The 20821-nt window shown below is 34.0% G+C and overlaps 1 protein-coding gene across 3 annotated transcripts in view; it reads right to left on the reverse strand.

The window, feature by feature from the left end:
* The window catches only part of LOC126771728 (uncharacterized), a 159172-nt gene that overhangs the window by 133003 nt on the left and 5348 nt on the right, over positions 1-20821 (reverse strand). The gene's annotated exons all lie outside the window — the stretch shown is intronic.

Genomic DNA, 20821 nt, shown 5'->3' on the forward strand with positions numbered 1-20821 from the left:
TTAAGTTACAAAAATCCATCGACCATAATTTCCAAAAGATTTAATTAGATACCTCCAACCCCTACAAAAACTTCAACATCCGCCATATGCTGCGACTGCAAATCAAATCGTAAGATTGCGGCTAAAATCACACAATAAGTTATAACCTCTATGTCATGGGAAATAAAATCTAAATTCATTTGACAAATGCTTGATTTCTTTGATAACTGCAAATTAACCGTCACATGACAAATAAAAATCCACTCTATTGTTTGAAACGGAGAGTTCATTTTCATATAAAATAAATTTTAAAGGTAAACGGCGCGAAATCCTAAGGATGCTTTCGTTTACGTTATATGGCAATATGGCAATTGTGACGTCACCCAGTTCTCATGGAGCTACTGAGTCGTGATTTTAATTAAAAATACGATATGGACTTAATTAGTAAACACTTAGCTGGTTGCCTGTTTTTTGGGGTCCATATTAAGTTTGAGGCAATATGGTGCAATTTACTACGGATTGAGAACGAGGGTCTCGGGTTCCGAAGATCCGAATCGTGTAAAGACTTGGACAATTCTACTAACAAACTGTCACTTTATCGCAATCGAATCGAAGCGCAAGCGTTGCGGTTTATTCGTTTACCTATTCTTAAATTTAACTATCGACAATTGGTATAAAAGTTAACAATTAAGTTTGATTTTGTTGTTGTTTGTTTGAGAGTTAACAATTATGTTTGTGTATAACGTACCGTTGTGTCATTTATATATATATAGTATAGTGTCTTTTTTTTGTATATGAGTCTTGTTACTTGAATAAACAAATTATTATTATATGTTAACATCATATCGGTTCGGTTCGAAACTATACTGGTGGTATACTGGTGGTAGGGCTTTGTGCAAGCCCGTCTGGGTAGGTACCACCCACTCATCAGATATTCTACCGCAAAACAGCAATACTTGATATTGTTGTGTTCCGGTTTGAAGGGTGAGTGAGCCAGTGTAATTACAGGCACAAGGGACATAAAATCTTAGTTCCCAAGGTTGGTGGCGCATTGGCTATAAGCGATGGTTGACATTTCTTACAATGCCAATGTCTAAGGGCGTTTGGTGACCACTTACCATCAGGTGGCCCATATGCTCGTCCACCTTCCTATTCTATAAAAAAAAAATAAATAAAAATGGAATAGTCGAAGTTAGATTGGAATTGAATCGGAATCGTATCGTTATCGTTATATATATAATAATAAAATGTATTCCCTGTTTTTAAAGTGATTTATGTTTATACCGCGTACTTAGCAATGTAAACATTGCGAGGACTGCATGTGTCCGAGTCTGAATCCGCAGTAGAGCCAGGAAGGAATTTAAGCTTCGGCCTATACGTAATGCCTGGAGCCTGAACGGAGCGCCAGGCAATACTTTGATAGACGAAAATTCAATTGGGTATACCGCAAACGGATAAAACCCTATACTTTAAAGTTACCTAGTTTCCTGCTGTTTGTATTAAAAGTTATTACATTTTTAAGAATAAGTTTTTGTTTGTGTACTAAATGCTTGGGGAATAATCGAACTTCAGATTAGATTTAACTAAAGATGCAGAATCTATTTCTTCAGGTGACAAAGTCGCTCATCTAAAAACCTAACAGTGCTTTGAAACCGGTTATGAATTTATAATACAAACAAAATTTGTATTTATTACTATAACAATATGCGAAGTTATTAAGAAAATACCAATTTAATATTTGTAAAAATAAATATCTATGCTGTCGAAAACAATGAATACAAAAATTTTTTATTAAGAATCTAAGCTAAACAAGCTCAGGCCTGTTCTCTTCTAGAACTGAAGGTTTGGAGCTCATTCCACAACGCTCAAATTCGGATTCACACGTGGCATAATTTCATCCAACAAAAGTTACCTCACGATGTAGACAAATGAAGTACATGCAAATTCCGTGGAACTTGCCCGGGTTTGAACTGCTGGACCTCCACGACGCAAATACAATCAATCGTGTAGATTAATACAATATATTTATCATCTTGATATTTCGTTAAAATGTTTTACAAGAATGTCTTGTTTAAAGTAATTTACTTAATAAGATAATTTTACTACCTGCATTACACTTAACAAATGGCGCCTGGCAGCTAAGATTGCGCCATATAAACTCCAATATAATAATAGTGGTGTTTAGGACGCGTTTATACAGAGCGTGGGAAAAACAGAATATGTATTAAGCGGACTGATAATACAATTGAAACAATTATAGATTACAGTGCAAAGTACATGTAAATGTAGTTATGAAGAGGCGTTTGTCGCTTACTCAGTGTTTTTTTTAAAACAAACATCAACACAACTGGTTCAATGTGAAAAATGTATAATATTATTATGTATTATATATTTAAATGAATATCAATAAAGCGATAACCAGGATTTAATAAAAATAAATAATTAAAGCGAACCAACAGCGCAGAATATATAGTACACAAGTGTAATCTACTAACTCATTTGCTCCCTCAATTACGGAACTCTCATCGTCCATTGGGACGGCTAATCATAGGATGGGAAATCCGGATATCGGAATCTGCAATCATTACGCTAGACACTACCAACGCAGTTTGTTTCAAGCACAGTAAGTTATGATATTAACAGATTAAACGCTAACAACTGGACGCATAAACTTCAACTCGAATAACTGGTATTTCAACATTTCTGGCGTCATGTGCACATGGCCTTACAGAACGATTTGGCAAGCTCGCCAACTCACGGAAATTAGACAGGACGATCACGATGCTACATTTTAGCGCCCCCACTCTATATTGCTTCTTTTATAATTATGTTGGTGCTTTTCGGTATTTTTATGTAAAGGGTCGTTGAAGCCAAATGGATTTGGCAACGGGTCAGAGTTTAAGGACATCCCTATGTATGTATTATGGTGTATAAGCAAGGATAAGCATAGTTACGTATGTTGTTATTACAGGACACTTGCATAACTACATCACTATAAAAACATTCTTTGCTGCTTTTTATGTTACGGTTTATCTAAACGATTGAGCGACCGATATTAACTTTTTTTTATATTCACCCTATCACACCCATTCACCAGATCTTGTTCGATGAGCCGAGATGGCCCAGTAGTAAGAACGCGTGAATCTTAACCGATGATCGTGGCTTCAAGCCCGGGCAAGCACCACTGAATTTTCATGTGCTTTATTTGTGATTATAATTCATCTCGTGCTATACGGTGAAGGAAAACATTGTGAGGAAACCTGCATGTGTCAAATTTCACTGAAATTCTGCCACATGTGTAATCCAACAAACCGCATTGGAGCAGCGTGGTGGAAAAAACTCCAAACCTTCTGTTCAAAAAGAGGAGGGGAGGCCTTTAGCCCAGCAGTGGGACATTCACAGGCTGTTACGGATGATCTTGTTTTGATAAAAGAGTTGAATATGTTTAGTGAATTGCTAGTCAATTTGATATGAACGGACGTATGTTAAATGTTGTTGTTTGTTTTTAAATCATCACAGTGCTTTGATGATATCGTTTTGATGATGATGTGCGTGAGACTGGGGGCGAATTCTACAAATTTATAGCGCGATACGTTTCAGATTCTATACCGAGCTAACTTCAACAGAACCGCAAATGTATGGTCGTGTTAGTAGAATAGGAAAACAGTTAAACGGCAACTATTGCGTTTCAATTCGATTGCGATAATGTGACAATTTGTTAGTAGAATTATACTGTACTATTTAAGATAGTATTTAGAAAATAAATAAGTATTCAATGTACCCGCCGTGGAGTACCGGCTTAGAATAGTACTCCCCCAATCTCATCCCGCGGGTGTCGTAAGAGGCGACTGAGGGTTAAGTCATATAAACTGGCATATACTGGGGTTATCTGAAGTCCGAAGACAGGGGGAGGACACGATAACTCTAGAGTCCGGTAACTTACTCTACTTCCGCGAAGGTGATAGCATCTCCCAGGGTGGTGTCGGTTTTCTAGTCAAAAAGGATCTCATTAGCAGCATTGTGGAAATCAGTAGTGTGTCGAACCGGGTAGCGTACCTTGTCCTGAAACTTTCCGACAGGTACTCCCTGAAGGTCGTACAGGTATATGCGCCAACTTCGACATACTCTGATGATGTGGTCGAAGCGATGTACGAGGACATCGCACATGGTTCGAGGCACTCTAAATATCGACTTCAAAGCCGAAAGATCGAGAATGATGAGGTCTACTCTCCAACCTACCATGCTCCAAGCTGCTCAAGGCTCCGAAAAGTTCCAAATGGAACTTCAAAATCAATTCACCGCGTTGGAAATCGTAAGCAGCATTGATGAGAAAACCGAAACGCTGGTCAAAATACTGCAAAACACATCCCGCAAGTGTTTTCCGCCACAGAGAAGAGACAACGCACCAAAACTCTCTGCTGAGACACTCGAGCTCATGAGAAAACGACGAGAACTACCATCGTTTTTGTCAGATAAGGCCTTAAACCGAACAATAAAAACGCTAACGCGACGCGATCTCCGACGCTCCAATACCCGTGCCATCAAGGCTGCGATTGAGCAAAATCGGGGATCGAAAGTGTTCGCTCGCAAGTTTGGGAGGCCGCGTCTGACAAAACTTAAAACTGAAAATGGTGGGGTCGTTACCTCTAGGCCTGATATTGTCGGAGAAGTAGAGAGGTTTTATGGGTAGTTGTTCTCTTCAAAATCGGATAAACCCGTGGGAATCAGTATTGATGACCAGCGCGCCCCTCTTATGCGCCATTACTCCGAGGAGCTCCCGGTCGTTGACCAAGGCGAGATTAGGGCGGCTCTAGAACAGCTTAAAAACAACAAAGCTCCGGGAGATGACAGAATCACAACAGAGTTGCTTAAGGCAGGCGGGACTCCGGTCCTGAAAGAGCTAGCAAGCCTCTTTAATTCCATCATCCAACATGGCAAGACCCCGGAAACGTGGAGCGGGAGTGAGGTGGTACTGTTTTTCAAGAAAGGTGATAAAACCCTCTTGAAAACTACAGACCAATCTCCCTCCTGAGTCACGTGTATAAGCTGTTCTCAAGAGTCGTCACGAACCGTCTCGCCAGACGACTTGACGAGTTCCAGCCCCCAGAGCAAGCCGGCTTTCGATCAGGCTACAGCACCGTGGACCACATCCACACTGTTCGGCAGATTGTGCAGAAGACCGAAGAGTACAATCAGCCGCTGTGTATGGCATTTGTGGACTATGAGAAAGCCTTCGACTCCATCGAAACCTGGGCAGTGCTCGACTCATTGCAGAGATGTCATATCGACTGGAGATATATCGAGGTACTGAGATGTCTGTACAACGCCGCTACAATGACTGTCCACATCCAGGACTGTAAGACGAAGGCGATCCAACTGCGCAGAGGGGTGAGACAGGGGGATGTAATATCCCCGAAACTTTTCACCAACGCGTTGGAAGACGTTTTCAAGACACTGGATTGGACTGGGTATGGAGTCAATGTAAACGGCGAGTACATCTCACACCTTCGATTTGCCGACGATATCGTCATCATAGCAGAGTCGCTGGAACAACTCACCGAAATGCTGTGTAGCCTAGACGAGTCTTCCCGGTGTGTCGGTCTCGGTATAAACTTGGACAAGACCAAGGTCATGTTCAATAGGCATGTCGTGCCGGGACCGATATACGTCGAGGGGAAACCTCTCGAAGTTGTTAGTGAATATACCTACCTAGGACAGATAATACAAGTCGGTAGGAACAACTTCGAGAAGGAAGCCGATCGAAGAATTCGCTTGGGATGGGCAGCATTTGGCAACCTTCGTCAAGTCCTCAAGTCGTCTATATCGCAATGTTTGAAGACGAAAGTCTTCAACCAATGCGTCTTACCTGCCATGACATACGGTGCCGGAACGTGGACACTAACTGCGGGACTAGTCCACAAATTCAAAGTCGCTCAGCGTGCTATGGAGCGAGCTATGCTCGGAGTATCTTTGAAGGATAAGATCAGAAATTAGATTATCCGGAAAAGAACCGGAGTCACCAACATAGCTTGCAAAATTAGCAGGCTGAAGTGGCAGTGGGCTGGTCACGTATGTCGTAGGACCGATTGCCGTTGGAGTAGACTAGTTCTAGAGTGGAGACCGCGAATCGGCAAGCGCAGCGTAGGGCGCCCTCCAGCCAGGTGGACCGACGACCTTAAGAAGGTGGCGGGCACCAACTGGATGCGGAAGGCGGAGGACAGGGAGCTTTGGCGCATCTTGGGAGAGGCCTATGTTCAGCAGTGGACAATGATTGGCTGTTGATTGATTGATTCAATGTAAAATGCTACTTGGACTTTCAGTGAAAACTCGATTAAATAGTATTTAGTGGTCGGATTCTTATATACAAAATATTCATTCTATTATATTTACTTCAGTTGAAAAATACAACCATAATAACATTTTAGTAATATTTATAGTATTGTGTCCTTAATAGGAAATACCACTAGACTTTTTTTCCCCTTAATTTAGCATAGAAGCGATCATTCTTATTAATTCTAGTATTAGAATACAATTTCAACTTGAAATCATGACATTTAAATGCATTAATACGTAGTTCTTGAAGCGTGTTTCGTTTGATCTAATTAATATTTATTAAATGCTAAATTCTCGTGAATATCACACGAATGTCCAAGTGACACAAATTTAATTACATAGATACATAAATCAATAATAAAATATTACAATAGTTGCACATATATTAGGAAATATGTTGAAGTCGTTTTATTAACATATATGTATATCGTCAGCATACTTAGCAATTCATTAAGTAGATATTAGAGAATACTAGAATTCATTGACAATAGACGCATTTCAGTCAGTATTAAGTTAACAATTATAAGATGTCCTATTTTTTTTTCTATTCATTCTAGTATTAAATTGATTCGTCTTGTAAAAAGCAAAGGTATAAATCTATGCAGCCTTTTAAAATAAAGTTTAAATAAGTGAGGCAATGAGCCAAGTCGTTATGAAAATAATCCAAGTGTTAATATTTATTGTTGTTTTTTGGGGTATATATTATTTTAAACAATAGTAAGTTTTTAATTATGTATAGTGTTTGTCTAGTTGTATATAATACGGGTTTTGAATTTACGTATATATTTTTTCTAAGATGAATTCTAATGTTTATTCAGTAAAAAACAACGTTAAACTGGATTTTACTTAATAAGCTTCGTCTATGAATTTTAATACGAACGGAAATAACTAAAATCGTATGCATTAATTTGCCATTGAAGGACGTTGAAGATGCTTAGTATTAAAAAAAAATGAGTTGAAAAACTGGACGTACTTGATTTTGATAGCTATAAGTAAGAAAAAAAACAAACTATCATCCTCATTCCATGGGACATAGAGTTCATTTTTCAAAACGATTTATGTAAAATCGACGCTGTAAATAATTTTACATTTGCTTAGCGAATTTTAAATAAACTAGACGAGTGTGAAACGAAATTATAGCTTGCGTTCGTTCTATGCAATAAAATTATAGCTTGCTTTAGAAGCATGGAACGTTAAGCCAGTAATAGCTTGGGAACTAGCGATTAGATATTTCAGGATCTAGTTCCAAACAGACTAAGGTTAGTCGATTTAAAATTGGTTCATTTTACGTTCATTAAACTCCTTTGAATGGGAAAACTAATAACAGTTAATCCAATCGAGAAACAAAAACGAATTGACTATAATTATGTTAAATAGTAACAATTATATCAATTTGATATAATATTTAGGTATACTTTAAGAATATCTACAGTAACAGCCTCTTAATGTCCCACTACTGGGCTAATGCCTCCTTTCCCTTTGAGGTTTGGAGCTTATTCCACCACGCTGCTTCAATGGTCACGGGTCACGGGTTGGTAGAACACGCATGTGGCATAATTTCAATGAAAATAGACACATGCAAGTTTCCTCACGATGTTTTCCTTCACCATTTTTTGAGTTTATACACAAATTAAGGACATGAATATTTAGTAGTGCTTGCCTGGCTTTGAACCCACGATCGTCGGTTAAGATTCACGCGTTCTAACCACTAGGCCATCTCGGCTTATTATATCAATTTGATATAATATTTAGATATACTTTAAAAAAACCTAAACATTTATAATACTGTATGTAAGTCGTCGAGATGGCTCAGTGGTAAGAACGCGTGAATCTTAACCGATGAACGTGGGTTCAAACCCGGGCGAGCACCTCTGAATTTACATGTGCTTAATTTCTGTTTATAATTCATCTCGTGCTTTTCGGTGAAGGAAAACATCGTGAGGAAACCTGCATGTGTCTAATTTCATCGAAATTCTGCCACATGTGTATTCTATCAACCCGCACTGGAGCAGCGTGGTGGAATAAGCTCCAAACCTTCTCCTCAAAAAGGGAGAGGAGGCCTTAGCCCAGCAGTGGGACATTTACAGGCTGTTACTGTATGTAAGTCGGTACTCACGAGCACTTTTGTATCGTCATTATACGAGATTAAAAATACAACTATAGGTTCGGAATGTAGATACCATAAAGAACCGGTAAGAAACTCTTTATTTACTGATTTTACATGTCATTTAATTACGTGTAGCGTTAAATTTATTTATTGTTAAATATATATGTTAATTATAATGATTCATGCTTTATATATAGCTATTATATTATACACCATTCGTGATGTAGCTTATTTTTTTTTTATGGAATAGGAAGGCGGACGAGCATATGGGCCACCTGATGGTAAGTGGTCACCAAACGCCCTTAGACATTAGCATTGTAAGAAATGTTAACCATTGCTTACATCACCAATGCGCCACCAACCTTGGGAACTAAGATTTTATGACCCTTGTGCCTGTAATTACACTGGCTCACTCACCCTTCAAACCGGAACACAACAACATTAAGTATTGCTGTTTTGCGGTAGAATATCTGATGAGTGGGTGGTACCTACCCAGACGAGCTTGCGCAAAGCCCTACCACCAGTAAACTAAAGACTTCAATCCATAGATGCTTACAGATCTTTTCACGATTTTGGTATTTGATATTATCTCTAGTACTACCACTTAACTATTTTAAAGAGACACTAAATGTTATGGAGCAAATGGAAGATACTAACAAAATAAGCACACAAAAAGTAGAAAAGATGCAAAAAAAAAAACAATTACTTTTGCCCTAACCATAACACACGCTCTACTGGTTAAGATAACGTGCACACTAAATGGATCTTTAGCTCAAGGTGATTAGACGTAAAATTGCATGTATCCCAATTACATATTATTAAAACATACTAATAAGGTTTATTTCAGAAATAATTTTCATCTTTGTATTGAACACAATAAGGATTATATTGCATAATTTTTAAAAACAGTTCAATGTACTGACGTTATATAGTAATTGCCTAATTACGAGCTGTATTTTATGAACAAGGATAGTTTCATTAGTACAACTACATTGGTAATTAGAGGTAATTTGTAAAGATATAGTTTTAAGATTTAAATTTCGAACGATGTTTTAGTATTTAATCGTTACTTAAGAATACCCGATCCAATTATCGTTAATGAATTATTAGTTCGTTCATGTTTTGTATCTCGTATAATATGTTTAAAAACACACCATCCTCTCATCACGTATTCTACCGCAAAGCAGCAGTACTTGGTATTGTTGTGTTCCGGTTTGAAGGGTGAGTCAGCCAGTGTAATTACCGGCACAAAGGACATAACATCTTAGTTCCAAAGGTTCGTGGCGCATTGGCGATGTAGGCGATGGTTAATATTTCATACAATGGCAATATCTATGGGCGATGGTGATAACTTACTATCACTTACCCATATGCTCGTCCGCCTACTTATACAATAAAAACAAAAAAAAAAAACAAAACACAATACAGAATACATTATAATTACAACAATTATAATATTTAAATTCTGAATATATTTTAATCAAAAAAAAAAAAAAAACTAAATTTAAACTGGTTACCGTGTTGTATATATTTTTTTATAAATATCAATAAATCGCTGATATATTGCAAAACATTTAATTAATCATAGGTTTTTCTCAGATATTAAAACTAGATATAACATTTTATATACACTTTCGCTCTATTATGCTTATTGTTATCTTGTCCAATGTATCGAACGAAGTACAACAATGTATGTATGTTTGTATGTATATATAATATAAAATTAATAATGTTATATCGTCTACCAACCCGCATTAGAGCAGCGTGGTGGAATAAGCTCTAAACCTTCTCCTCAAAAAGGGAGAGGAGGCCTTAGCCCAGCAGTGGGACATTAACAGGCTGTTACTGTATATCGTCTAAAGTGTATAAAATTAAAATAATTTATCATTTATTTTGGTATATGGTTTTAGATATACTGTATATTGTTAATGTCATACTCTGGCTCATCCTTCAAACCGGAGCTAAGCAATACAAATTACCGTTTGACGGTTCAACTGTTCCCAAGGGCGAGTCCAGTCTGCCTGCACTAAGCCCTGCTATTAGTTAATACAAACAATTTGCTTAAAATGTATTAAAAGTCTTTGTATTAGTGGACGTGCTCGTGACGTCACGGATTGTTAATCAGTAAAAGGTTTATGACCAACTAATTTCCCCGTTTTTTCCCCATTCCCCGTGAATCCTTTCACGTATTTTTTTTTTTAATTACTCAATATATTCTCATACCAGGTTACATCGAAGATGAGTTTCAGTACAATCAATAGTTTAGTATGTATAAGATAACTTACAACTGACAGATGGAGTTATTTAAACATTAATATTATTCGTATTAAAGACTGAGATGAATTTTTCGTAAAAGTAAAAGAAACAAAATTACTCTGTATGCAAAATATCTTCATATAAATTTATTGTAATACGGACTCTTAATGAGGGAAGCGGAACTTGTAGATTTATATGATTGTATTGTATTTTAAGTGAAAATCAGAATGAAAGTTAAATTTCAAGTTCGAATTTAAGTTAATTAATAAATTATTTATATATATATATATATATATATATAATATAATTTTACTTCCAAAGTTCGGACAAAAACTTCACCGACATTGAAAACGTCATATTTTTCTCGAATCGATAATTAATATCATGTCTAATCTATCAACCTAAGAACCATCTCGATCGCATCAGGTTTCAAACGGAGAAAACCGTATCAAAATCGGTCCAACCTTTTCGAAGCTACGATGCCACGGACAAACACAGATACACACGATAAACTTATAACACCCTTTTTTAACATCGGGAGTTAAAAATCGACTAAATTGGACATTGCTCATAGTTTTTCTCTTTTTCATTACCTTAAGTAAACCCGTTGTTATCACGAAACGTGTGTTCTAGAATTGTATACAAAGTTCAAACATTTCTGTCCTACGCGTGTAGGTTTACAACAAATATATTTGAAGCATTTTTTTTATAGAATAGGAAGGCGGACGAGCATATGGGCCACCTGATGGTAAGTGGTCACCAAACGCCCTTAGACATTGGCATTATAAGAAATATTAACCATCGCTTACATCAACAATGCGCCACCAACCTTCGGAACTAAGATGTTATGTCCCTTATGCCTGTAATTACACTGGCTCACTTACCCTTCAAACCGGAACACAACAATACCAAATACTGCTGGTTTGCGGTAGAATATCTGATGAGTGGGTGGTACCTACCCAGACGAGCTTGCACAAAGCTCTACCACCAGCATCAATATGACATAGGTCTATAATTGAGATATCGTCCTAGTAATTAGAAGCACCTGCTACAAACATTTATATATATTTAAGCGATATCAAAAGCGATTTTATAAATCGCTACTGCAATGTTACGCGTCTATAGATTAGATAATCTGATATATAATTATCAAACCGACTTTCTTGAATGAAAAATTACTTTACGCTTTTATTTGATTCTTTCTCTCTTTGCTGCTTTATATTATGAAGGTCTTTGTTCTAGTTTTTTTTGGTAAGTGAATTAATGTCCAATGATTTGAATATCCACTTGTGTATGTTTTAAATGCGAAAATAAGTGTGTCTGTCTGACTGTTACGTTTTCACTGCTAAAACACTGAACCGATTTTGTTAGAAACAAGCTTTAACCCTAAGGAGAGACAAGCTTTACTTTACTTTTTTAAACATAACAACTGACCCCCCCAATCTCCCTCCCCAACACGCGGACGACTTTGAATTAAACAGAAACTAGTTAACTAACTTAATCTCTCGATCGATTAAAAATATAAATTAAACTGAAAATACGTTGAAAAATACTTTTGTTAGAATATTGTAGATAAATAAAAAAACATATGTTTTGAATATTGTATGAGTTGCAAAATATATCGTAGTGAAATTTTAGTATGATTATCTGTAAGCCAAAATCCAACGATCTCTAGCAGCTAGTGTCAGGGGAGTTAACATAAATAGACTGAAATACAAAACCAAAATAACCCCACACCCCGACGTCTGTACTAATGGACTAGAAAAAAACAAAACAAATGATGTTAAACGATGCTTATTACCGTAGAAAAGTTTTTAGAATTTTTAAAATTATTTGGGTGTAAAAAATTGGTAATTTACTTTGGTTACAAGCGAGTGAAGTAAAAAATTGTCCGAGTGTGATATTAATGAACGCTTGAAATTGAAAAGCATTTTTATTGTAATTTATAGAAATCGTAGATATGTGTAAATATATTATACAGTATCAAGTTAATTATTAGTTTTATTGTATATATATATATATATATATATATATATATATATATATATACAATTTATATATATATATTTCAATCCTAAAAGCCGAGATGGCCTAGTGGTTAGAACACGTGAATCTTAACCGATGATCGTGGGTTCTAACCCGGGCAAACACCACTGAATTTTCATGTGCTTAATTTGTGTTTATAATTCATCTCGTGCTTGACGGTGAAGGAAAACATCTACCAACCCGCATTGGAGCATCGTGGTGGAATAAGCCCTAAACCTTCTCCTCAAAAAGGAGAGGAGGCCTTGGCCCAGCAGTGGGACATTAACAGGCTGTTACTGTACTGTTACTGTAAATGATCCTGTCCTTGAGAAACAAAAGTACTAGCTAGCTGTTAATCTTCCTCTAAAGGAAGGTTTGAAGATTACTTTACTAGGCAGCTGCATTGTATATTAGTGGATACTTCTGTGGCATAATTTGATCCGACACATGCAGGTTTCCTTAAGATGTTTTCCTTAAGCGCCGAGTACAAGATGAATTTTATAAACAACAATTAAGCACATTAACTAAATGGTATTTTTTCGGATATGAGCACACAATCTTCGGTCAAGGTTCTCATTTGAGGGTCAGGATCCCACAGCAAACATTCAAAAATGTTCAATTGGAAAATAAAAAAAAACATTAAAAAACAATCGTGTTAATTGATATTATAAAACTAATCACTTCTGAGATGATACACCTTGGGAATAAAACGATCGCCTCCAGGCCACTTCAAATATAACGAATAATTGAACTGTAAATTGTTGGAAAAGACCCGCTGAGTTTCTTTTGCCAATTCTTCCGAGGTCTGAGGCAATTATTTCTATATTGAATAAGTATTTTTCATATAAAATGACCCATCTCCACTATTATAAAACATATATTTGCACATGTGTAAGACGAAAACTAAAAAAGAAAACAGATAAGTTTATATAAATTATTTCTTTAAAATGTAATCTCGAATAAAGTTGGTTATCCCTCAGTAAGAACATTATAACAAGGTCGAGTGGCAATAAATCAGTTTGTATCTTCAACCAGAATAACATGGTTGCGCGTACGCATATCTTGCGTAATAAAAAGTACCTCTTGAAGTGGTCTTTAAGAATTTAAACCGTTATAGATTTATACTTAATGTTACAAGTTAACTATAAAATATATTATCGTTCGTCAAATTTATTTCGCAATTTTATGATTGATTCCGTTTGATGACCAGCTTCCATGTGAATACCAATAAAATTGACGATAACCAAACTTTTATTAAATTTAGACTAGTTTTCGTTCAGCATTCGTAAGTATGATCTGTACTAAAAATTAAAGCATTAATATTAATAGCTAAAAAAACATAATATGCCTAAGTTAGGATACTCCTTCATCTCTGCAAAAACATTGTTAAAAAAAAAGACGCGCGCTTATTTTTAACCGCCATTTTGTTGGTGGACAAAGTAAATTTATTAATTATTGGCGCGACTTCTGATTTGTTGAATGTGTTCGATTGTGTTATTTATATTTTGAAGAGTAATTGAGTTAGTTGTTTACATAATTTTGTAAGGTTTGGTTTCTATTTTTAATAAAAACCAATTTATTATAAAATTAGATTCATTTCTGGATGCAACTAGCCTAATGTCATTTATATGAACTGTCAATGTCAAATGCTTCTAATAAAGCGTCACTTATTTGCACAGATAAATAATTTTATTTGACCGTTTAATCTCCTTTATTTATTATCCGCCATCACAATGGAGAATCTGTGTTAATTAAGCACACGTAATATGTACTTTATAAAACAATAAAACTACACGATTAAATAATTTTCTATGGAAAATCAAGTGTCATTTCTAACACATTAGCGACGCCATGGTATGACCTCTTGTCAATGTCTATTTGCAGAGATGGTTCACAACGAAGTATTTTTATTTATAATATTATATATGTAAGTATCATAATAACTTACTGAGACATTTATTAGAGCAGAGATTTAACTTTTTTATATATAATTGGCAGGCGGATGCTCAAATGGGCCCCCTAGTGGTAAATGATCGCCACCATAAACATCGGTACTGTAAGAAATATTAACCATCCCTTACATCATCAGTGCGCCACCAACTTCGTGAACAAATATGTGCACTCTTCAAACCGAAACACAATATTATAGCTGTTTGGCGGTAGAGTATCTGGTGAGTGGAAGCTATCCAGAGTGGCTTGCTCAGTCCTGACACCAAGTAAATAAAAGCAAATATTGTTTTAAAATATTTTCAGATTTGAACTAAACTGTAAAAAAATTTAGTGAAAAAATGATCAATGATCACGTGTCGTTATAGAAAGCCACATTTGTGAGCATCAATTAAATACTAATAACAAAATGTCTGTGATGTACACATATCATTTAATTAGTTTTACTTAATTAGAGATACACATACCGACACGCGATTTCGTTTATAACGATTAGTCAATTTAAACGAAACGGCGTATTAAAACACATCATTGTTACTTATGTGTGCACAACACAGATTATTCAGACATTTTTATCATCTATTTCTTAATACTAAGCAAATATTTACGAATAAAAATCACTATAAAACTAACATTTAAAATAAAAATGTCAAAGCTTAAAATACTTTTAATTAAATCCTTAGCTTAATAAGTTAAAAAAAGTAAAACCCGCTTATTGGACGTTTCTAACTATGACAACAATAACAACGCTGCTAGTATAGAATTATATAGCGTTCCAAATTTAAATAACATCTAATGATAATATAAGATTAGTATCAGTTTAAAATTGCTGAGACATGCCACTAGGTAAGCGATCTCAAGCACAGGACAATGAACAAGAATATTATCCTTCTCACATTCAAAATAAGAATCAAAATGTTACAGCAAACCTTTAATTGTAGATGATCGCAATTTGTGGTCCAAATGTGGTTTTTAATGATGTTATTTTGAAACAAAACTGAAAATCCCGCGATGGTCTATCAGGTGTCATAATTTTTTTTTTATTTATTTAAATAAAAGTTGTCGATAACCTTTAAAAAGCCACGAAAAAAAAATGAGTAATCTATGAAATTCCTGTTTCAGTGGTCAAGAGGAATTTAATTTTTATAAAGCTCACAGGAGCAATGCTGTCAGTGACAGCGATTAAAATACCTCACTTGATTTAAAATTCCTAAGCTGTCTGTCAAGTCGTGTCGTAAACTCGAATTTATAATATATTTATGGAAACAACTTTGTTTCATGGAAACTGTTTAACATTATTCGATAAAATGAAATACGTCTAAGTTCAAAGGTATTAATACAAAAACGGAAAACTAAAGCTACTGTATTGTATTATTTTTAGGCCGTTGTGATTTTTATTGTATTTATTTTTTTGACGAGCCGGTTGGCGTGGTTGGTAGGTTGCCTTTCACGCCGTAGGTTGTGGGTTCGATTCCCACCCAGGACAGATATTTGCGTGCATGAACATGTCTGTTTGTCCCGAGTCTGGGTGTAATTATCTATATAAGTATGTATTTACAAAAGAAAAGCTCTGTACAAGCTTAATTTGGGATTAGATGGCCGTGTGTGAAAAATGTCCCAGGATATTATTATTATTTATAATAGATTGACAGACTAGTAAGCAATATTAATGATAAGTGGCCACCTCCGCCCATAGACAGTTGTACTGCAAGAAATATTTACTATTTCCTACATCGTCAATGCATTATGTTCCTCCTATACACTGGCTCACTAACTGTTTTAATTAAAACACACCATTATAGTACAAGTAGTGCTGTTAGCAGTAGACTAAGTGATAAGTAAGTGGTATCTACGCTAACCGGCTTGTATTAATCCCTACACCCATAGTTCACGTATAGATAACCGCTTGATTTCTATAAAAATATATATGGTCACCAATATTAACCAAACCATTATCACCAACATTACTATCAATGCAATATAGTGATTCGTTGATGTAGCATGCAGCTGCAGATTAAGAGGAGATAGTTTTATATACCAGTTTGGGTCAGAAAAATATTTATTTGTGACAAGAAATTCTCAGTAGCCATCCGGATTTAGGAAGTTCACATAAATACACTCCCATACCTCGGAGTCCAAGATGGCGTCATTAGTTCTACTATTCTTCCATCCTCTACCACCATAGTTCACTTCCCGGAAAAAAAAATAATCAGTTAGACAAACAAAAGCTTACTGATTTATAAATGTTTAGATAACTGTTATTACTTCGTGTAACTTCGAGAGCAAAAAAGTTTAATCTTGAAAATGAAACGTAAGCAGTACTTTCAATAGTCGTCACTACATTTCCTTGCAATATATCAAGGCTTTCCGTAATTATTTTACCTTACCTTTTTCTGTTATTATTATAGAAAATATAATACCTGTTTTATTAGAAAGTACAAATGTTTTTGTTATATGATAATATTTTTTAAATACATCACATAGATCCGTTTCATATTTTATATATTAAAAATAATATTTGAATTTGTATTACGTTATATAAGCTTCTATTTTTTTATTGCTAAGATATTTAATATTCGAATTTTAAAATAAATACATATGTAACAATATGTTCGTAACAATATCTTTTGTTATCTTGTTGTACCATCTGATTATACTGAAAGGTATTATTAGTTTTAATTAAAAGTGAAACTTTTTAATGCCTTATCGTCAAATACAATAATTAAAATAATATAAAACCATTTCCAATATAAACTTTTTATTATGAAATTTGCTTTTATAACATAACAATAATAAAAAAATGAAATCAGTAAGTAAAGACATTATATAACATTCACTTTTACAATTTATTATAATATTATATTAAAACAACTAATATATTTATCGCAATAATTGTGGTAAGCTTTAAGATAATTTTTGATCGAAAACTGGGCCAATGAACGTCTTCATTCAGCCTTGAAGAGTTCTGTTAAAAACCTAATTCTATAAAATATTACAATTTTATTTTAATTACGTATAAAGATTAATTATTGTTCTCACGTGCCACCAATCTTGGGAACTAGATGTAATGTCCCTCGTGCCTGCAGTAAGTATTCAGATCACTATTCAAAACTTATACAAATAGGCTCTTAGAGAGTCTTTTAAATAAACGTATTTTGTTTAAAACATTAGTCAATATTAAAAAAAAGGTCGAAGTATATAATAAAAGCAGCTGTATTGTACTTTGTAGAAATTTTAAATTTTGCGATAAAATTTATTATTGTGTGATTATAATTTAATTGTAGCAAACATTTTTGCGTACTTTGTTTATATTTCGAATAAGTTGTAATGAAAAGGAATTTATCTTGTTAAATTTTATGTCGTCTATATAAAGATGGCAATAAAAATATTTAAATACAGCAACATTTTTTGTTTATTAAGCCGCAAGAAACAAGTTCTTCGCCTTGATTAAGTTTAGATGATGACAAATAATCGTCAAGTTATGTTCTAACGCACAAAACACACGAATATCATATAAAAAATATATAGATTAAATTTTGACTAATACACTTTTAAATAATACTTTAATGTAAGTTTGTATATAGTTTAAAAAAAATTACTAAATATAGCAAAAAAAAAAAATTCAAAACAATATAGGCGTGTTCAAAGTAAATATACTATTCTATAGTTAAATATATTTAACATACACATAATCAGGGTAAAAACAAATTGGCAGCGCATTCGCAATGTAAAGAATGGCAAGTGCCAGTTATGATGCCAATAATTAAATGCCAGAGGTGACCAAATTGACCAATTACCTGGTAACATAAAGAATGTTCACTTTCCAATTTTTCATAATTCCATAACGTAACTTCCAAACCAAATTACTACTGTTTCGTAATTTTATATTGTTATTCATATTACATTTCATAGAAGACGATGAGACCGTTCGCTTGTACGAGATATTAAGTGGTCTTTAAAAATAATAAAGAATGAGCTTAGCGCAGGAATGAAATTTAAGATGCGTGCGAGATAAACTTTTGTCTTTTTTTTGGATTCTTAGTTCGGTCGGTGATTATTTTTGCGTCTGAAATGTAAAATGTTTAATCTTTTTTTATAATACAGCACAATTAAGAAGGATAACGCGTTTAGTCTGTTTTTGTGATTATAGTCCAAAAATCTCAAGAAAGTTTTATAAAATAAGAAAAAACAGTTACCATATGTGTTTTTGTTCGTTCTTAATCTTCTTCGTTCTTCGTTCTTAATCTGTTTTATTATCTATGCCTCATATGAGAATATGCGGCAGAGCAGAAATGCGTTGCTTCCAATTAATTATCTATTGAAATGCCATTCTATTATATGTTGGAATGTTATATTTCAGACGATGAGACAGGAGAATTCCTTCAGAATAGAATAATTAATTTAGATTAATGATATACATTCATACTAATTATATCTATAGTTATTTATTCTAAATAATTTCGCAAATAATTATATTTTAATAAATACTGAGTATAGATATGCAATTACTTTTTTTTAATTTAAACTGGTTAAAAATATTCGCATGCATACAGATCGCAGATTGATTAAGGAGGTAACACCAAAAAGGTAGACAAAAAATATTTCAATAAGTTTTGAGAATTGACGCTTTTGTTCAAATAATTTCATAATTACCGTACCGAAACTTGTTCGAACGTGTACCTATTCCGAGTTTTTTTTTGCATCCGTTCAAACCGGTTAGTCAACGTGGGTCTAGATTTGTTATAACAATAAACTACATAAAAATATAATGAAACTATACATAAAACGTTTTATTTGCTTTCGACTTTTATATTTTTCTTTTATCGACTTTAATTACGAATATTTTTTTTACAAATCTAAAGATGAAAGATGGCGACTTATAGTGTAATGAACTTTTTATTTATTACCCGGAATTAAAGGCTCTTTAAGATTAAAATAAATATAAAGAAATCGTAATTGATATAATCTAAAAATCATAAACACGTGCTATGATAGAATGAACGCTAGCAGATTTTCTCGATTGAATCGCTATTACGATTCTCTTAGCGAAAAATTAACCATTATGCCATTGGTGATAAGTCTCTCATATCATCTAATAGGCATTAAGACTCATCTTAAAGACAAAAGGTTTTTGCACGATTAGTCCCCTGTGCATTAATTATAACTTCATTATAATTTTACATAAAAACTGTACAAAAATAAGGCTGTGTAGTTACTGCGTAATTAGTTTCATTTTATAATCTGTATAATAAAAGTTTTTATCGACTTTTATTATACATAGTCATAAAAAAAACCAACGCGTATTGTGTTGACAATTGAGTTTTATATTACATAATGAAATAACTGGTTTTCAATCTCTAGTAGTGACCACGACATTGTCTTGAATTTTAAAATCAGAAGACAAATACGTTTGCACGTCGTAAATATGTTTTTTTCGATGCTTATTATTAATAACATTTAGTTATATTTAAACTAGCCAACATTACACCCCTTTTTAAAAATAAACGTCTTAAGCGCCATCTACTGTTCATTGATAGTTCCAAGCTGGAAACCTTCATGTTAGTGTCGACATCGACTAAATTTCAACTCAACAAAAAATAGATGAATGTTGTACGAACGCATTCGAGGCATAGAAACATTAATTATTATATAATATATTTATATATAGATACCATTAACTAATCACTAACGACGCGCTTGTTATAATACTTCGATAATATAAATAGAAAAAAATATAATTCTCCGTTTAAGTTTTAAGAGAAATGTGTATGTGAATCTATGTGGAGAAACGCAATATTTTTTTTACCGATAAGGTCACGTTCTTACTAATAACAAATGTAGAAATAAACGTATAAATACCTAGTCTACATTAACAAGTTTTTAAATGATAAAAGAAACAAAATAATTTCACAATTTCACTTACACATGCGTAGTATTAGCTACACGCCTAAATTACTATAGTGTGTTTTGTCTATATGTACATAATACTTTAAAGATCTGATTGTGTGTGTAATGTTAACTCAGTCATGCATTTATGTAGCTTTAAAAATTATATATAGTGAATATGACGTATTCCTGATAGTTTTTGGTTACCGTGGTCATTCTTAAAGGGTTAATTGCACAGAAGGCTGTAGTGCACATGTGTGCGTAAACAAGTCTACTTATTACTTCAAT

Source organism: Nymphalis io, chromosome 11, assembly GCF_905147045.1.
Source record: "Nymphalis io chromosome 11, ilAglIoxx1.1, whole genome shotgun sequence".
Lineage (NCBI taxonomy): Eukaryota > Metazoa > Arthropoda > Insecta > Lepidoptera > Nymphalidae > Nymphalis > Nymphalis io.